We start from the raw sequence: 20,186 nt of genomic DNA on the forward strand, positions 1-20,186 counted from the left end.
ATGCAAACGTCAGCGAAGAGCCACATGGGGAGGGCTGGTTTGCTCTGGTTTCACCCTGTTGAACACAGCATTGCTGGTAAGCCAGGAGTATGCAAGCTCAGTTTAATATGGGCCAAGTTTCAGACAGCCTTTCCTCTGCATGGACCTGGTGGCTTCTCCAAGGACCAAGCTTGAGCAAGGCTGATGGGAAGTGCAATCCTCAGCCAGAGACCTCAACTCCAGTCAGCCCTACGCAGATGGGACAGCCCCCAGGAGCGGGGTGTTTGCGTGTGTTGACCGAGGCTGTCAGTCACAACCAGTGTGCCTGCTGTCAGCTGGCACTGGCGGTGACAAACATAGTCCTGGAGCAGAAAACCCCAGTGGGCTAGTGAGATCCACCTCTGGGGCACGTGGCCCCAGGCTGCTGTTCCTGGAAGAACAGCCAATCCAGATCACTCTGCTTTTCAAACCCTCTCAGTAAGTGCAGGGTACCAAGCACTGAACTGGTGCAAGCTGGTACAACTTTGGGACGGTGTTGGCTCCAGGGCTGCTGCAATTCAGCACACAAGAGGACTTACTCAGACACAGGCTTCACAGAAAATTATTTATGAATGGGACACAGTATATCCTAGAACTAACGAGTGGCAGCACCAGTCTATCTCTCTCTGAGCATTTTATATCCTCCTTCAGCTTTTATACAATGGAATTTTCATCCTGCATTGCATTTAGGTTTAAAACATTGCCCTCGAAAGATCCTTTGTTCTCCTGGGATTTTCAGCAGAGAAGAGTGGGCAAATATTCTTGAGCGTGGCAAGAGCACTCAGATTCAAGTGCAGGTCTAGCTCGTGCCTTGCTGTGGCTTAGCAGGGTTGGCTTAATGCTGAATGCCAGGATGTATTGTGCTGCTGTCCACTAAAATTGACAGTAGTCACTCAGGGGACGACTTATTTCCTAGTATCAAATATTTGTCACCCCGCAGCACTTAGTGCAGCGTCCTTCAGTGTCCATCCAAGGATCCCGTTTCAGCAGAGACCACAACTGGCAGCGCCTTTCCCCTGCTTGACACTGAAGAACAATTTTTCTCTATAGTGAAATGTAGAAGTCATGAATACTAAACTGGTATACACAGATCTTAGCTCTCATTAAGCTGGTAGAAACTTCTAGAATCATAGAATCGTTTAGGTTGCAAAAGACCTTTAAGATCATCGAGTCCAACCGCTAACCTTACACTGCCATGTCCACTGCTAAACCGTGTCCCTAAGCACCACATCTACACGCCTTTTAAATACCTCCAGGGATGGTGACTCCACCGCTTCCCTGGGCAGCCTGTTGGGATGGCCCTCAGTGTGTCTGTATATATATATGTGTGTGTGAAGTGTAAAAGTGCTTACAGTGAATTGCAGACAGCTGCATTTACCGCACGGCACAAATCACTGTCCTGAGGTGGCTGTACTGTGAATGGGAAGCTGCCAGGAGAGCCAGCGGGTTGGAGCTGGAGCTGGAGCTGCTTGTCCTGGCCTGTACACCAAGAGGGGCTACAGCTGAACGCAGCTTAAAAGAAGATCGCTTTTCCAGCCGTGGTGCCGTGCTGGCGTTGCGCATTTCAGACACCTCGTGTGAAGACCACAGGCAAGTGTAGTTTTTATTTTCTGGCACCAGTTTCCCACTGCCTTTTGTTTTGGGTACCGATTAGCAGTTTAAACCAGAGCAGATATTCTGCAGCCCCCGTTGAAGGTGAGCAGGGTGTTTTGAGCTGGCAGTGTTTTTAAAACCAATACCTCTTCTCAGCACCAGCACAGAGAGCACAAAGCAGGAGGTACTGTAAGGGCTTGACGCTCTCACACACCAAATTTTGGAGGGTGGTTTTCCTGTGAAGGCTGCCTTTTAAAAATCACAGCACCTCCGCAGGAGCTGGACGCAAAGGGACTGAGCTGTGGCCATGCCTCGGTGACTGGTCACAGCTTTTGATTGCTTTTGAGGCATGCTGATGCATCTGAAATACAGATGCTTTCTGGTCCTCGTGAGCTTGGCAAGACATCAGCTGTCTCTCCAGTACTGCTGGGAGATGCTGTATGATGGACGCCACTTAAAAGCTTAAGAAAATTATCCCTGGATTAACACCAGCTGCAGCGAGGGCAGGAAAATGAACTGAGTGACCGCAGTCACGCTTAATGGGATATAACCTAGGAACAAATAGATGTTTGTCACTCATACCAGTACTGTGGCATTTGAAGTGTCTTCCTTTCCTTGTTTAGGCTGACTTCGCTCACTCACCATCATAGCCCACTGGTTTTAAAGGCTGCAATGACCTTCCTGGTCACTGGGCTTGGTGCCGCGTCAGCAGTCGAAGATGCTGTCGAAGGGGGAATGGCTGCTCTGGGAGACGTGTGGCAACCAGCAACCAAATGAGTGGTTGGTCTCTGGCAGATGCTGTGACAGGCAGCAGATGACTCAAGCGGTACATTTCATCCATGGGCTCAAGCATGCTTGGTAAATGTTAAGTATTACTTCACAGAAATTGGAGAGTGTTGTAAACAACCCACTACAGACTGAAAAGCAAAGTTACAAGCTGTTAAGCGGTTTGTCCTTTGCCATATCACCACGCTGGTTGTACATTTCCTTGTGAAGGCAGGAATCTGCCCTAAAATTGTTGACGGAATTGAAGAGAGGAGGGTGGTTATCGGCTGGAGAAGCTGGGAGATTGTGAGTCACACGTTGTGTGCAACTGGTTGCTAAACTCAAGTGGTGGGGGAAGGCTGGTGGTGGTGGTGCCCTGACATCTGGAATAGGCAGCGGGGTTAGTTTTGTTTTGTTTTTTGAAGAGGCTACAACAGCAGTTCTCCCTGTTGGTGCATCCTAAAGGGAGTTAGTTTGGTTTGGGTTTGGATCCATGGTTTCTAAGTGATCTCAGGAAGACAGGAGCATATTAGAGGTGAGGGCCCATGCTGGAAAAGCAGGAAACCAGGGTTAAATCAGCACCTGCCAGAGATGCTGCACATGGTTGCAGGGCACAGCTGGCAAGGGTCAGGCAGCAAAGAGCAGTTACAGACACTCACTTGGGGATGGCTTGCAGCAAAGAGCAGTTACAGACACTCACTTGGGGATGGCTTGCAGCAAAGCCTGTCTGTAGGAAGCCCCCAGAGCAGCTAACCCTCCTTGTGGGGCTGGGAGCACGTGGCCTTTTGCTTCATGCTGTGGTAATGCTTCACTGAAGACAGGCTGAGTTACTGCTGCAGTGTTTAAACCACACTCTCTGCTGATGGATTGCTTCCAAGCGCATCCTTAAGAGAAGCTTTTACAGGACTTCTGCGTGTGTAGTTTCTGGTAGGCCAGCAGGGAGGTGTTCATAGAAGAGCACAGTTTAACCCATTTCTCTGATGTAACTGGCGCTTGCTTTCCAAACATCTTGCAAGGAAAATGGAATTGGCCATAAATACTTAATTGGCTGATAACACCGGCTTGCACTGTGTAGCTAGAAATATTCCTCCCCAAGTAACTGAGCATCAATCAGCTTGCAGTCAAAACAGGAGGTTTACTCTGCAAAAGGCAAGCGAGGCATCTGCAGTGACTGCTCCTGACAACATTGCGCCTGCTGGTAAATAAGGGCTGCAACCTATGTTTAAAAATAAGAGCTGCTGGGAGTAGTGATTTGCAGCGTAGAGTGTTTTGGGTTCCCTGTGGGATTCCTCCACCAGCTCCTGCGGGAGGATGAGCTGGTAGCAGTTGGCGCGAGCGCGCGTGTGCGGCGGCGGGGTGCACGCTCAGTGGGAGTTAACACATGCCTGATGATCGCACTCCCTCTCCTCTGCCCCTCAGCCACTTGCAGCGAGAGCCTCGGGTCTTTCACCCTCACCCTTCGCCTCCTGGAGCCAACAGCTTGTCTGAAGCAACCTGCCGGTACCTGCTGCTCCTCCACTGACAGCCCAAGTCCTGGTGGCCAGTGTCCCCTAGCCTCCAGGCTGGGAAGTTTCCCGCCCTCCCAGCCGCTCTGTACCTGCCCGGTGTCCCAGCCACCGGGCCACGGCCAGAGCCCTGTCCTTATCCTTACCCAAGGGGTTTTGTTCCCCAGCTGCTCTGAAATGTGTGACAAGGAAAACGGCGGTGTGCAGCCCGTGGGGACTGTGCAAGCATGCAGTCCCATGTCGTGCAAGCTCCAGGCCCGGGCTGGCGGTGCCTGTCCCAGCCCCAGCTTCTGGGTCCGATGGGCTCTGTGCATACGAACGACTCCGCCGGTTTTGCACTGCCACCCCCCAGCGACGATGTGGCCGTGCCACTGCTAAGCTGTAGCACTCAGGTACCTTCCCTGTTAACTGTGCCACCTTATTTCCTAGCGTGAATGGTAGGGTCTGCATCCAGTCCTTCTGGTTTGTTTTCCTCTGCAGGGCTGGAGAGCCCTTTACTCACAAGAAACACTCCTTGTGCCGGTCCAGCTAGACACTGAACATAAGCAAAGCGAGTGCAAGCACTTTGTAAGGCAGGTTACCCAGCGTTTGACCTTTCCTTGCCTCTTGGCTCTCATTTGTTTCACCCGTTTAAAGGGGGAGGCAGAGGGCTGACCTCTCTTCAGCCCTGCAGGAGCCGCGGGTAGATGGCTGTGCCTTGGGCAGCCCCAGCAGCTGGGGAAAGCAGCCCCCTGCAGCTCCCGGAGCTGAAACGGGCAGCAGGGCGGGAGGGCAGAGCTACGGCCCCAGCAGCCAGGCTGCTCCGGGTGGTCAGCGTGGGCTGGGAGGGAGCCACGCTCTCCTGGTGTCCTGTGCTTTGATTTAGCATTAAGTACGGCTAAGAAATGTTTGAGCGTTAGCTTTCTAGCGTGGCTGACTGCCTCAAAGACAAGCAAACAAGGAATTCGCTAGGGTAGCTGTCAAAACAGGCTCTTAGCCCCCACTAACGCTCTCCTTCTCCCGTCTGACCTTATTAGCGCAGCCTGGTTGTTTTGCAAGACGCCTCCTTTGCCCTGCAGCAGCCCACGGCTGCTCTGGAGGGAGCAGAGCTGCGAAACCTCTGGGAGGACTGAATGGCTCGGTGGAGCACGACCGAGCACCGGGAGGGAGCGTGATGCAGGGGGTGAGCCGGCGCGGCAGGACCCTGCCTGCCCTTGGGCTTGTCTTGCAGGAGCTACCCCATGCCCTTTGTGTTACAAACACAAATCCAAGGTAAAAAGCTCGTATTTGCTGCTATTCCAGCCACTCAGCTGGCAAAATCTTCCCCAGCACTTGGGGAGCAAGTAAAGGATTTTGCTTAATCACGCCTGCTTTTGGGCTTTCACGTGGGGTTTGCAGCTTCCCTGGGCTGTCTGGGTGCCGGGGCTGCGCTAACAGCCAGGTCCCTGCCCTGGGAGGAGGATGCAGGGCATGAGGGGTCTGGCCATGGAAAGGGGGCAGGCAGAGATTTTTCTCAGGATGCTTTTACATGAAGGCTCCCCGCTGACCCGGGTTGGCCATGGAGCGTAGCAGGGGAGCTGGTGGGTCCCCCGGCCCCTGTTCTCCCGCCGCTGCGGCCCCCTTGCATCCCTGGCTGGTGAGGGATGAAAGGTGGGTGAAAGCCTGTGTGTTTTCTGTAAGCACAGAAATCCCTGCCTTTTGCACTTGCCCATCACTTGACAGCCTTAGGCCCCTGTAATGACTTGGCTTCTCCGGGTTGCACCGTTAATGCCATAAAATGCCCGCTCCTGCCACAGGCTCAGCAGGGAGCTGGAAGAAGGCTTAGGCTGATGGTCAGCTCTGAAGTGCAGTTCATCCCGTGTTTGGCACGAGATGGCTTGTGACTCCTGGAATCCGAGCTGGGAGGAGAAGGTCCTGGGTGGGGTGTGGGAAGAGGCCCGACGTGTGAGGTCTGGACGAGCCGTGAGCCTGGGGAAGTTAAATCTGTGCAAATGCTTCATGGCCCTGAGACGTAGTATTAATTCATTCTGGTCCTCTAAGTAAATGAGCTTTCTAATTAGCTTTTTTTAAAGGATTTTTCTTGCTTATACTGATTAATATTAAAAATGCTAATATGTATTTTATAATGCTAACCACCCGCGAGGAGACCACGCTACCACCCTTGATTAATGCCAGCTTTCATGATGCTGACATAGCATCTTCTCTCTTTACAAACCCCTTTTAAAAATGAAAATAACTGTAAAGCCCACGGCCGAGGGTCCAGGCTGCCTGCAGGGCTGGGGGAGGTGTCCTGGCCACGGCTGCGTGTGCCTGTCCCCCTGCCTGCTGGGTACCACCGCGGGGGACAGGGCAGCGTGGCCGAGCTGCACCGTGTGCGGTGACGTTCCCTATTAATCCCCAGCTCCCCGCAGTTTCAGGGCACGCATTTATTTCAGGCTCTTACAGGTTTCCATTTGTATCCTCCCTTTTTCATTGCCACCCTCTCGAGGCCAAGACCAGCAACAAAAGGAATCATAACAATAAAGCTCAATTGCAAGTTATTTACTTGGCATCGTTGTGTCTGCCAAACAACGATATTAATTTTGTCTCTCAATGAAGGAAATATTCTGCTGATTAGCCATGGGGGCAGCATTTGTTCTAGAAAGCAGCCTTTAATAGGCCTTTATATCATGCTGTAATTCATATCACTAACTCAAGAAGAGCTTTTCATTGATGCACTTGGGGTCTGCACCTCCTGGTTCCATTGCATGGCCGTGGCTGGGCAGGGGGATGGTGGCTCATGGCACAGGACGGGCACAAACTGGCATTAGTGCAGAAGGTCAGACGGCCACAATTTGGGCTGTAAGTGATGTGGGGAAGGAGGGGACTGTAGGACGGGATGGGCAGGACTGCAATGGGGAGGGATGGCGTCACCCCGAACTGCCGTCTTCATGAGGGTCCCGTGGGGACATGCCACTGCGGCCAGCCCAGCCACGGGGGTGTGCAGCTCTGCCGCTCCCCTGGGAACTGCAATGGGGATGGGGACGGGGTGGGCTCACAGGGCTCTGGAACTTCCCAGGGAGACAATCGCAGAGCCCAGGGGGTTGGAGAGCGTGCTTTCTGCAAGAGCACGCCTCTGCCCACCGGCCACGGCCACGCTCCAGCCTCCGCAGCTGGCAAGGATAGAAAGGGGAGTGATTTATGGTCTCACTGCTCAGTGTGGATTTTTTGCTTGCCTGTGTTTAATTTTGTTTGGAAATGATGGTGCATTTAAAAAAAAAAATCTCTCTCATACACTTGAAGAAAAAACCCAGGGCTGAAGTTTCCTGGTGCTGCTCTGGTGTTGCTTAGTACAGTCGTGCCATGAGTAGTTAATGTGGGGCACGCCAAGTCTGCACCGAGGATCTGGTGGGGGTATTCCCTCCCGTTTCAGCTATGGCTCAGCATTACTGCCTGTGCTGCAAATGCGAACCCCAGCTAGACATGCGCTTGGCCCTGGTGTGCGTCGCCAAGGGCGGCACCGGTGGGTCTGGAGCCCCCCGGCAGCTCCCTGCCGCCCAGCTGCCCTCCCCGCCAGCAGTGCTGCACGTTGCTCCCCTCCCTCGGCACCATTTTCCCAAGCACAGCAATGTGGCACTCGGCTTTGAGCTCCGTTTTTCTGGCGGGGACCCTACAGAGCACTGCGGTGCCTGCGGCAGAGCCGCCTTCCCGGGGATCCCCCAGGAGCACCCTGAAGCGGCAGCCCGGGGGTCCTGGCGGGCACGGGTGGGAGCCGGCTTTCCTCCGACGGCTGCTCGGGGGGGAGGCGAATGCCCCGGGCAATGCTGAGGAAGCAGATGGGATTGAATTTCTAAGGGCAAAGATGCTTTTTAAAATACTTCTTTTGCATCAATTGCTCAGAAATTGTTTGTCTCAAAAGAAATGGGTTAGAACAGAGGAAGAAACGGGGATTTTGCCGTTTTGGCTGCAGGGACTCTGTATGCTAATAAATTATGAAAAGGGCCCCAGTCCCCCTAAGAGCCCTGCTGTAAGAGATGCTCTGTCTGCTGCTCATCCCTTCCATTGCCACCTCTGGGTGTGGGGATGGGGGCTTTCCCCATTTCCCCGTCTCAAGGAGTAACCCCAGTGAGAAAAAATGAGGAGGACGTCACCAGGCTGTATCTCCTTTCCTTTCACACGTTGCTTGGGGATGGAAACTGAGGTGTGTGCTGCTGTCCTGGACCGAGGGCAATGATATGTTCTTGAGCAGGGTGACGCCGGGCAGACCCTGGGGGCTCTGCCAGTGGGACTGTGTGTCCAGGGGAAGATGGTACAGGGTGCTCCAGGGCTGCATCTACCTGTTTCATGCCCTACCAGCCCGACCCAGCGAGGACCAAGCTGCTGCCCAGCCCGGCTGCAGCCTGCTCAGCCCCTCTCCTGCCAGGGAGCAGCCGGCAGCGGCCCTTTGGGAGGAGCTCGGGGAGGTTTCAGTGCCAGCGCGAGACCTGGAAGGCTTGCTGGCACATGGGGCTGCTCCCAAATAACCCTCAGACACCCAGGGAGAAGGTTACTTTCAGGTAGGAGCTTGCTAAACCGGTGGTTGAAACATTTCAGCTTTGCTCAGTGGGAGCATTTCAATGAGATGTAGGTATTTTCCCCGGCTCCTCCTGAAAACTGCCACGACCTAGTCCTTGAGATGAATATTATATTCACGAAAGTATTCTTTCATAAAATATTTCTTCAACAGTATTAAGGTTTAATGCAGTTTCAAGTATGTTTCTGTGCAGGAAGTCCACATATTAACTTAAGACCTGCTCATCTGATAACTTAAGACCCTTCCCCATACACAAAATCCCCATGGTTGTGTACAGCCACGCATTGTCATGTTCATTTGTTCTGAAGAGGTGATACAGAATCTGTACGGAAAACGAAGTGGTGTCAGCCTATCTGCCTAATGCATTGCTGCAAGTGTAGCTGGCTGCTTTATCAGACTCCTGAACGATCTGTGTTTAATTCCACATCCCACCTCTCTGCTGACCTTTGAGACCATCTCACGTGGCCACCAATCAAAGAAAGAAAGAAATTAAAAATTATTTCAGATGGGGCTGAGGTATTTAATCATGTCAGCCTCCAAAATGTTCAGCAGAGGGTCTTCTAGTTAACATCCCCAAAATACAGTCCAGTAATATGTAATCAAATAATGGAATGGGCTATTTTTCACCTTTTTTTTTTTTTTTAATTTTATATTGCTGCTGTCTGTGCATCCCTCCTGGTCTTACAGTCTGCGTGGTGAGACACACACGAAGGGAAAATCCATGGCATCTCTGCCAGAGCTGTATGTCCCCAGCACCCTTTGGCATTAGAAATAAACTAATAAAGGAGTAAAAGGAAATTATGAGTCTAATGAAAAGGATTATTTTTCCACAGGACAGGCTGCGCGCGGTCGTCCCCCGTTACGCAGAGCATCTCTGAGCCTCACTAAGTGTCAAATGAAACGGGCTAATGAAATGGATTAGGATCTTAATAGCACATTTGATTAGTGAAGCTCTCACCTCCGGGCACTCTCTCATGTGTGTTAATGGGCGCTGCGGGGGACGGCTGCCTAAATGAGCCTATTAATGGGGAAAAGCTGATGCAGGCTCCCCGCCACCGTCAGCTGTAGCAGAGCGGTTCTCCTGGGCCGCAGCCCGAGCCCCCGGCAGCCCGTGGGGAAACCAGTCCAGTGTGGGAAAGTGCACTTTTGTGTAGAAAAGAAAACAACAAAAAAGGAGAAATAATAATTTTTTATTATTATTTGTTAGTGAAAAAAATGACCGGTCTGTCCTTAAAGGACTTCATTCTGGGAGGGACCAACATTTTGTGTTGGATGGGGATTTATGAGTAGAGCTGCTGTGCTAAATGTATTTGTGGAGCCCTGTGAGAACGTACCGCGATAATTCCTAAATACTGGTGCCCCGCCTGGCCTCCCCAGCGGCTGGGTGTCACCAGCGTCCGGGGCACAGGGAGAAATGCCTCTGCGTTAGGGCTACTTTTGGCTGTAATTAGTGCTTCCTAGGGTGACAGAAGGGTGAAATCAGTGTCTTTCACTAATGAACATGCCTACGCGCAGTCAGCGCCGGCTCCTGCCCTCCGCGAGGGCCTGGAGGAGGATGCGATGGGTGGGGGCTGCGGGGAGGAAGGGACCGCTACTGCCCTGCCTGCAGGTTGGGCAATGGAGGGTTAAATACGTTAGAGGGATGTGAACACCGGTGTGTTTCAGGCTGCAACCGGGGTGCCCGAATAATTCCTTAACATGTTTTCATGATGTTTCTTATTTCAGTGTCAGGCAGTAAATAATACAGAGCTGTAAACAGCTAGCATGCTGTAGGGAGCCAGGAGTTATAAATTGCTGATGCAATAAGCTATCATGTTATCTTAAGGAAGGGATTTAAAATATATAAATGAATAAACAAACAGAGCCGGCCTGTTTTTCTTCAGACGGCTCCAGGATCCAGCAGATTACTGCGAAAAGGAGTCCGCAAGCAGTCAGCCCTGCACACGGCTGCCGTCTGCTGAGAGCAAGAGTTTCATCCTTCTGTCCCATGAGTGACCTCTGACTGGGGCCCTTTTTATGGTATTTGTCATTTAAAAGCAAAATAGTTGAATAGCTAACCCCCTGACTGCCTTTCACATCAGCTGTTGTGGCAAAGTGTCTTCTCTCCAGAGTTTTTTCTTGTTCTGAAGTCTGATGAAATCTCTGAAGGTATGTACTGAGGGGATAACCAGCATCCCCTGGCCCGGACACTCACTGTGCAGTAGGACGGCTCTGGGTACGATGCTCCTGCCTGCTGCACCAACAGGGTGCAAGGTGCCCATTTTGCCCAGGTTTTGGGCAAAATGCTAAATTTAACAAAGTCGGGGGAAATAAAGAAGCCTGGCTCTGTTTTTGCAGAGGCAGATGCCACCAGTCCATGGGCACCCTCTCTAGGTGTCCGGGCTCCCGTCCTGGCTGTGCAGCATCTCCTCCTGCACACCATGCGGCAATGGTGCCACCAGCCTCGCTGCAGCAAGGTGCCAGCGAGAGCAGCCCCTGAGGCACTACCCAGGCAGCTTAAACAGGTACAAGTCAGCACTCGAGAAGCCTCAGAAAATTAGGATTCAAAGTGAAAGTGGGTTGGAGTCCAAACAGCCCCTCCGTGCCTCACATCTGAACCCAGGTGAGAGTCCCCAGTTGTCCCCGTCCAGCCCTGCCTGGCATCCCTGCAGGTGAAGGACACGTTTTGGCATTTGCCTGGGATGTTAGGTACAGATCTCTGGGGCCTGGGAATTGTTTCAGTAATTTGGCTCGCCGTTTGTAACGCAATTAGTCATTGGAGTAACGTTAGCAGTGCTTGATGTCACCGCTGTTTCCATGGCAATGGGCAGATTCCCGAGGCGGGCAGGAGGAGCGTGCGCGCGTGTGCACGTGCGTGTGCGTGCACATGGGGAGCTGTGGCACGGGAGCAAAGGAGAGCAACCAGCCCCAGGCCAGAGCCTGGAGGTTTCTGAGCCATCACCCCAGCAGTGCGGACGCTGCCGGTGCTGCAGCCCTCGTGCTGCGGCACTCCCCTTTGCACGGCTCTTCCACGGCAAAGCCCAGGGTGGCTGAGTTCGAGGTGGCGAGGAGATGGCGTTCCTGCTCCATCGCCCCTGGTGCTGTCCCTGGAGATGCTGCGAGTCCCTCTGCTAAGGAGCCCCGTGCTTGCTGGCCCAGACGTGGTGGCATAGGGCCATCCCAAAGCAGAAGGGTCCCGGTCCCTTTGGTCCTGTGTCCCTTGCTGGCTGCTAAACATTGCATGGGGAAACTATGGCGGGAGAGGGAACAAACCCAGAGCAGTGGCATCGCGGCCAGCCCGCGGAAGGGCAGCGTCTCCCAGGTGTACATGCCTGCAGCAGGGACTCCCCGTGCTCTGCAGCGGCAGCCCAGGAGCAGAGGGAAGTGACGAGCTGCTTATTAATGACAAGTGCCATTAGAAATTGCATGAAATGCAAGGTCAGGTGAGTTATGGCCTAACCTGTATCATATTTACAGTGTGTCAGCTACGTAAGACTATTTATTCTGCTTTTCACCCTAAGCGCTAGGTTAGCACAGAAGCAACGTCATGCTGTCCAGAGCTTGCAAGCCTCCAGGCATCCCCTGAGTACCTGGAAACCTGCTGGGATGAGAGCAGAGCCAGGCTGAGCCTCAGGATGCAGAAACAGCACCAAAAGCCCCTGCTAGGAGCCGAGAGTGAGCAAAGGAGCGTGGCTGCATCCCTGCTTCGCAGAGGTCTAAATTTCCTCTTTCCTAAATTAAGCCCCTGGTGAAGCTGGCGGAGGCCCTCTGCCCAGCTGGGTTGGTTCCCGGTCCTGTGCCGCCAGCCTGCGTTAGGGTTTCAGGAAACCCATGAGAGCCTGTTTGCATCCCAGCAAGGTACGATGGGCAGGGCAGCCCCTTTTCCACCGCCTGAGCGTCGAGATTTAATTCATGTTGAGGGCAAACTTAGCGAGCTGGTGGAGAGCGTCTGTCGGTGAGGTACAATGAAGGGAGGGAGCATAATGCAATTGCTTCATTTGAAGCAATTAGAGCGGAGCAAAAACATGTTTTTATAAACGGACTCGATTTTGGTAAGTGATGCACGGCTGCTTTTTGTTAGCGCAGCGTCGAAAAGCAATTTTCCTGTGCGTTAGGGGCAGTGCAGAGGTCTAACTCGTTCGCGGCGTGGGCCGCGGTGGGAATTTTCGGTCTGCATTGGAATGAGCTGCTCCGTTTCCCGGTGAATTTAGAAAGAGGCTGTGGGCGGGGGCGGGGGGGGCAGCGGGCAGCTCCCAGCGATTGCCAGGCTCTTGATGGCACTTGACACAGCTTGGGTCACAGCAATCCTGCCTCGGCAGCATTTGTGCCATCGGGTTTTGAACCGTCCTGTCCTCCTGGGGCACCTTCTTGCCTGGAAACTGCTGCCAGGGAAGGATGCAAGGGGACGCCGGTACCCGCCGGGGTGCAGCAGGGGATGCTGAAGGACGTCACTGCGTATTACTTAAGTCGGCTCTTGGGAGGAAGGTTGTAAAGAAAACTGGAAGTTAATCCCATTAATCCAGCCTCGGGATCAAGGCTAGGAGGAGACAGTGTAATGTATTCAATCTGCGGATCAGGAGATAGCAGCAAGAACAAAACAGCATGAAAGCACTGCCGTTTCTTCCGGCACTTCAGAGGTGGGGGCCAAGGAAATTGATATCCAGACAAGGCCTTTTGCATGGCCAAGATTAAGCGCAGGAGTCGAAGAGGATTTAAGCTGTTGCCACAAGAGTGCCTGATAGCCCGAGGCGTTTCTATACCCGGAGAGAAGATGATAATAATGATAATAATGATAATAATGATAATAATGATGATGATGATGATAATAATAATAATAGACAACAAGGTAATTAATGCTCTAAAATGGACTGAAAGACTGATCTGATCATTTGTGTGGGAAGTCCGGGGACGGTTTGTACCCAGTAAGGTCGCAGACACGTCCAGCTGCCTGCAAACCGTCGCCGCCTCCCCTGCCCACGCCTCCCTAAAGCACGGCTGACACAGCGCCAGGCGTGGTGGTGTGAGCTGCCCCCCTAAATCCATGCTGGGAGCAGACGTATGATGGAGACCTGGCCTTGGAGAGCAGCAGCTGCCTTGGCCGGCGGCTTGGTGGGCTTGTTCGGTGGGGCCGAGGCACGCGGTGGTGGCTGCCCGTTCACAAGCGCACGCAGAGTTGTTTTGCAAGGGGCGTTCGTGTTTGCAGCCGATGGAGGGCTGGGGTAAGGAGCTCACCATGCGTGAATCGCCCGGCCACGGGCTTCTCTGCGGTGCAAACAAGAGGCAAATTTCTGGAGAGCATCAGTAGCGAAGGAGGGAGGCGATCGCACAGCGAGATCACTAGCTAGAAAAGAAAATGGGAAGCAAAGTGCTTCCTTTTTTGGGGCCTTTTCTGTGCTGACTGCAGGCTGTGGGCACCCTGTGTGGGACAGCAGCTTTGACCGACAGCACCGGTGCCTCTGCGGCGTGGCATGGTACAGCCCAGTATGGTCCAGCTCGGCTCGGCTCGGCTCGGCTCGGCTCGGCTCGCACCCAGCGGGGTGGCTGCGCTGTGCCAGGCGAGCTCGGAGCTGATTTGGGTCAGGGACGCTGGTCCCTGTCCCATCGGCTGTGTCCGTGCCAGCTGTGGCCAAAGGGACACAGAGCCGGGGCTGGGCTCGGGGCAGCCCACGGCCACCCGGGCCGTTACGCCGTCCTCAGGGCTGGTGGGCAGACTGGGGCACGGTGCCAGGCACCGGGGAGGGGCTTGATGTCTCTGCTCTGGGGCAGCAGCATCTTGTGGTATTTATCCAGTCTTTCTTGCTCACATCCCAGAGCACCTACGCTGACAGCCCTGGTTTAATAGTCACAGGCTGCGAGATTAATTGGGCTGTCAATTCTTTTTCCAGCAAATGAACTATCCAGAGAGTCTTTTCCAAGGTCCTATTTTCAGTGGGCAGAAATGTCATTTCAATATTTGGGGAGAAATATAGACGGGAGCTTTGTGATACAGAATTTATATCTTACTTGCTCTGTTTTAAAGCTGAAACCAATTGGACCAAGCCTTAATGGCCAAGGAGCCAATGTGTTTGACTGATTTGAGTTATTCCATAGCGGTAGGGTAAGCTGAACCTAATCAATGCAAGAATTTTCCTGTGGGATGGGGGAAAGAGTGAGACCTCCCGCCTAGAAGGAGAAGTGGGCTCTTTGGCGTCTAATATACTTTAAATTCAGGTCAAAACTTTTCTCGACTCTGCTGTAAATACACCAGCCAGCCCTTCCTTAACGCCTGCTTTCATGACCCTGCTGTTGTTCGCCCCTGAAACACGCTTGCTGCTCACCCAGGCCCTCAGGAGCGTTTGGGGTGAGTGGCCAGGCGGAGGCACCGTGGCCAGGCGGGGTGAGTGGCCGGTGGGGGTCTGTGCTGGAAGGGGCTCTGGCTCCCCTGCCTCCCCGTCACGACACGGCATCTTCCTGCCTTCGTCAGTGCCTGAGCCCGGCCAGTCAGCATGGCTCGTCACATTCAGTCGGTTAATATCTAACTAGAAATTAAGTTTTATTAGCCTAAACGCAGTTGTGTTTTCAACAGCCCACTAACCTTTTCCTCTTGAATTTTTGCTTATGTCTTAAAAATCCACTTTCGATATAATACTGTCAGATTTAATCCTTTTTAAATATCCTTTTCCCTGGTGAGGCAGCAAGATTTCCTAGGCAGCCCTGAAACTTGCAGATAAGATTTTACTGGAATAAGACATCCAGATGAAATGAAGTCCCTATTTAAAGCAGCCTTTGGGGGGTATCCCACTTTGTCTGTGTTTGTCTATAACTTTTAAGCATCTGTTTCCTCATAGGACAGCTTATTTAAACTTGGCTGGACAAAAATAAAAGCTCTTTCTGCTTTACACCTGAGAGTCCTGAACCCTGGTTGTAAGGTGGGCTGGGAGGCCGGTGGGTCTCTGGCAGGCATCCAGCCCTGCGGAGAGGCTTTGTGCCCGTCACACAGCTCCAAAGGGCTCTGCTGGGAGCTCCTGGGCTTTTCCTTGCTGATGAAGGCCACAAGAAGCCAGAGGAAGGGACTCGCAGTGCAGTTGTACCAGCAGCCTCCGTTGGCGAACCAGCCCGTGCTGGTCACCGTCACCTTCGTCCCCAGTCCCACCAGGTGAGCCACGCTGGTCCCACTTTTTTTAATCACCACGCAATGCATCCTGTTGCTATCAAGGTCTGGAGCATGTGTTCATCCCGAGTTCTGGGGCTGATAATTGCTGCGAGCGTCTGTGAGCATGTTGGAGGGACTGCGCCCAGCGTGATGGGACAGCTCGGTCACAAGCACAAGACGCGGAGCAGTTCGGTCAGGCTAGGCTGCTCTGCGCTAATTAGAGAGAGCAGAGTGCCGTACCCTGATGGGCTTTCCCCCCGCCACCTGCGCACCCCTGTGCACCCTGCAGCGTGGCTCCGGTCCCGCGCTGGGGCCAGGACTCGGCTGCAGCGGCGGGGAGGGGGCCGAGCCGGGGTGGGGGTCTCTGTGTCCCGCGCGGGCTCGGGTGACGGGGCCTCTACAGCAGAAAACCAGGCAGAGGCAGCCAGCCGCAAACAGCTCTCACGGTCAGCGGAACTGCAAGCTGGGGGGTTATTTTTCAAAGATGGATAGGTTTGCTTTTGGGGGGGGGGTTTATTTATTTGTTTTTAAATGAATTTTATGGCCAAATAAGTGTGTAACTACCTGCTTTTGGTTCACTAAAAATAGCCATAAACACAACGCCAAACAAGCAGTGAGCAGGTACGTGAATGCATGCCTGCATTTCAGAGATGGCATTGCCATTTAGAGATATAAACCATGGTTAGATTAAAGGCTTAATGGCTGCGATTAAACTTCCTGCGGGAAAGATCTCCTTGCTGAGCTTACCCGGCAGCAAACTCTGCGGTGCCAGCATTTCTATAGCAGTAAAGAGGTGCAAAGCCAAAGCCCAACGAGCCCGGCCAGAGGTGGGACCTCTTGTCTTCGGGCCAGCTGAGAGCATTAAATGGAGACCCTTTGCAGCCGGTGGCAGGGTGCCATCGGGCAGCGCTCAGCTCGGGAAGAACGCACCCCGCTTAGGAAAACCACTCAATTAAAACAAGCACGGAGTTCGGCTCAGAAGCAGGGAGAAAGTGCCTGATAGCCACGGGGCCGGCAGCAGACAGCAAGCCTTGCCGCCCCAGCAGGCAGCCAGGCATTCGGTGTCACTGCTTCACAGGCACCACGCACCCTGTGCGGCCACCTAGCCAAGCCGTGGGGTGAGGAGGGTCCCGCTGTCCCCCGTGGGACCCCACACCTACGTGCAGAGGGAGGAGCCGGTGGGTAGCATCGCAGGGCTGTGGCTGTGCCCTGCCTGCATTTCCCCCGGCATCAGACCTCCAAAGGCAGGGCAATTTGCAGCCTGCATTTTCGGGGTGAAGAACAGCCACTCCTGGGGCAATGGAGACCTCCCAGCAGGGGCTCCTTCAACTCAGCCTGTGCAGCAAGTGTTTTATCCTAATTAGTCCTCATCCCCGGGGACACAAAGACAAGAAATAGTCTCTCTAGAACTACTAACGTGAGACACCGAGGTTTATTTAATAAATCACGTTCACCCACAGAGACGAAACACGCTGGGGTGTTGCACAGGGAACTGCAGCAAGGCTCCACAGCACCCCACGCCCCTGCAAAACAAAGTCCTAGTGAGCAGGGGGTTGCCATTTTAGCTCCCGTTTCAGCCCCCCTCGGCAGGCTGACGCTGCCCTGTTCAGCACGGGGAGAAGTGTTTTGCCTTCAGACGTGAGAGCAGCCGAGGGGTGCCCAGCCCGGGGATTAAACCAGTCTCAGGTGTCCATGCCAGTCCTGGTACTTGCTCTTACCGGCTGCATCATCTTTATGCGTAGCGCAGAGCTGATGAGTTTGGGGACATTCAGGATGCATTTGTGCTGTCACCTGGATTTGCCCTGTCCCAGGCCAAGGTTTGGCTCAGCCCATGCCACGGTGCTCAGCCCCCCACACGACCTGGGACCAGGGGATACAGGACATGTTTCGATGGAGTAGCGAGACCTCAGCTCTGGCCACCTCTGCTGCACGAGGCCGAGCCAACAGGGCGCAAAACTCGGACTAAAGCCAACTCTCTATATTCAATGGGAAGACAAAAAAAAAGGAAGATTCAGCTAATCAGGCAAGAGCAAACCTCCTCTTGGCCTTGGTACCGGACTCTGCAGGTCCCACGGGCAGTCGCTGCGAATATCTTTGCTCAGCCAGGTGGGCACAGGCATGTCCTGGGGCAGCAGGAGAGCCAGCGAGTCTCAGATTGACAAGCAGGTTTTGGGCAGAGGAACACAGCAAAGAAAAAGCCGTATTTCTGCTCACCTTTAAAACCAGGGCTGCTGACAGTGAACTCTGCTGTAAAGCACTTGCTGTCCAAGAATGAAAATTGCTAGATGAAAGCTTTGTATATTATTTTCGCTTCAAGTACGACTGTTATCATTTAAAGTGATCTTTAATGCCTGCTTTTGACATCTTCTTTTCAACTTTGCAGACTTATTTTCATTGGCCTGAAGAGTAAATCTGGCCATTTCCGAGCCAAAACAATTTTCTGGTAGAAATTGTGGCAAGGTCAAAATTAAGGCTAATACAATATTGTTTGCAACTGTTACACGGAAATGGTGTTCAGATGAAAACAAACGTAACAAGGGCCCAAGAAAACAGCCAGAAAGTTACAGCACCAAACAGTGATATTTTTTCATTACACCAGCAGTGCTCCCTTTGAGCTGGCCATAAATTTAGAAGTCTCTAAAAAGAGGAAGCAAGAACAAGTCAAAAAAAAGGATCAATAAAAACAAGCGAATGAAAAGCAGTGAGACCGGGCTCGTATTTAGATTAATGTCCAGCTTGAGATAATTACACCTTCATCGCTGTGGCACTGGCAGGGTTCAGGAAAAGAAATGCTACTCATTAACTCCCAGCTACTTTCCTTGGGATCAAAATGGGAAGATTTAAAAGTAAAACGTGATCACATCGTTTTGGTCCGACGGCAGAGGAGGCAACCCAAGAGGTGACCCTGCTGCAATTAGGAGGTGATGTCCTCAGTTGTGCCGGCAGCTCTCCAAATTGCTCTCCGGCTAGGCGGCAGATCTGCTTTTTGATGCTTAGCTGAACCTGAAAATCAGGGCAGAGGGTTTCTGTAGTGCTTTCTTCCAGAAAGCTCCCATGGGGGAAGGGCAGTCACTTACCAGAACAGCGGCTTCCCTCAGATGAGCAAAGCTGCCTGGAGAGGAGTGGGCGAGCAGCGATACTCCTGAAACAGCCCAGCCACAGCAGCTCCTGCCTCTCCAGGCAGGGATGCTGCTGCTCAGCTGAACCCGCTGGCCTTTCCCCAGGGGGACATTGTCTATTGCACCCAGTGTCACCGGGTTGCAATAGACCGGAAAGCCTTCTTCACTTACCCTTGAAGCACAAGTTGAGCCCAGGTCCAGCAAGTCAACACCAAGGCTGTACCTGGTGCCTAAAAGCCGGCACACCAGGGCTGGGGTGGTCTTCTCAGCTCCCAGCTGGACACACTGCTCTTGGCCCTTCCCTCCCAGTCTGTGGGCACGGGGGAGCGGCGGGCACACGATTGCTCTCGTCGCTACCACATGTCCTCCCGGGAGATCAGCCCTGCAAAAGCCATGGGGAGCAGGGGCAGGAGGGTGGTGGCATCGCTGTGGCTTGGGCACAGCCCCCATCCACCCCCGGATGGTGTCTGCAGCCCCACGGTTTCCATCTGTTTTCACGTGCTCCAGCCAGGGGAAGGTGGCTCCGCTCTGGTTCAGCCGCTAACCACGGGCAGGAGTCGCCCAGGCAATGCTGCAGGCTCTGGAGAGGCAGCTAGGTAGGTCAGCCAATTTTAAAATATGCCGCTTTAGTGCAAATAGAAGAGAGAGCATCCATCATCTTCAGCTGGTATAAACACATGCCCTCCTTCTTTCAATCACACCCGCCTGCCCCTTCCGAATTGCAAGCCTTTTGTGCCCACGAGAGGATCCGCTTTCTCTTTTCTAACTCTGTTTAAATTCTTCTTCTTGGAACAGTGGCATCTATACCAACATTCAAAATTTTCTTATTACTTCGCTTCTCATCCCCATTTCCTGTGCTTCTCACAGCATCTTCTTCACAGACACCTTTCCCTTCCTTGTTTTCCAACTATTGTTTTCTTATTCTGGCAAAATTGTTTCCTTCACTGTTTCTTAAACACTTCTTAAAGAGCTCTTTAACTTTCCGTTCACAATCATTTAATTATTGTTTTTTTCCACCCAGTCAGTTTTGCTGGTAATTTCCCCTGATTTATGCTAGCCCTTTTGAAACACCTAGTAGCTGTGTTACTGGCTGGGGCTGCCCTCTGTTTGCCTGCATGGACTATAATCAGATCGTGGTCACTACTCCCTAAGCAATTACCACTTCTTCAGCAATTAAATCATTGCAGCAATACAGCAGCTTCTTGCATCCAGCTTAACAGCTTCTATATCAGGAAATGTCCGTCTGAACCCTTGGGAAACTCTCCTGACGCTCACGCTGGTCACCCACATCCCCGATGGAGGTTCCCCACAGCATCACCATCTGGATGCTGTGAGAGGGAGGTTGCTGGTGCTGTGATCTCTGCTTTAACTCAGGAGACTTTTTTTCCTTCTTTCTTTTTAGTGGCAAAAAAAATATCCTAAATTGCCTGATGATGCCACGTGAATGAATGCTCAAAAGGTTTTTATTACAGCACCCCTCTCCCAGGGTGTCCCCACAGACAGTCCTTGAGGCTTTCAGGCATGTCTAATGCCAACTGCACCGT

This window comes from Mycteria americana, chromosome 7 (genome assembly GCF_035582795.1).
Source record: "Mycteria americana isolate JAX WOST 10 ecotype Jacksonville Zoo and Gardens chromosome 7, USCA_MyAme_1.0, whole genome shotgun sequence".
Classification (NCBI taxonomy): Eukaryota; Metazoa; Chordata; class Aves; order Ciconiiformes; family Ciconiidae; genus Mycteria; species Mycteria americana.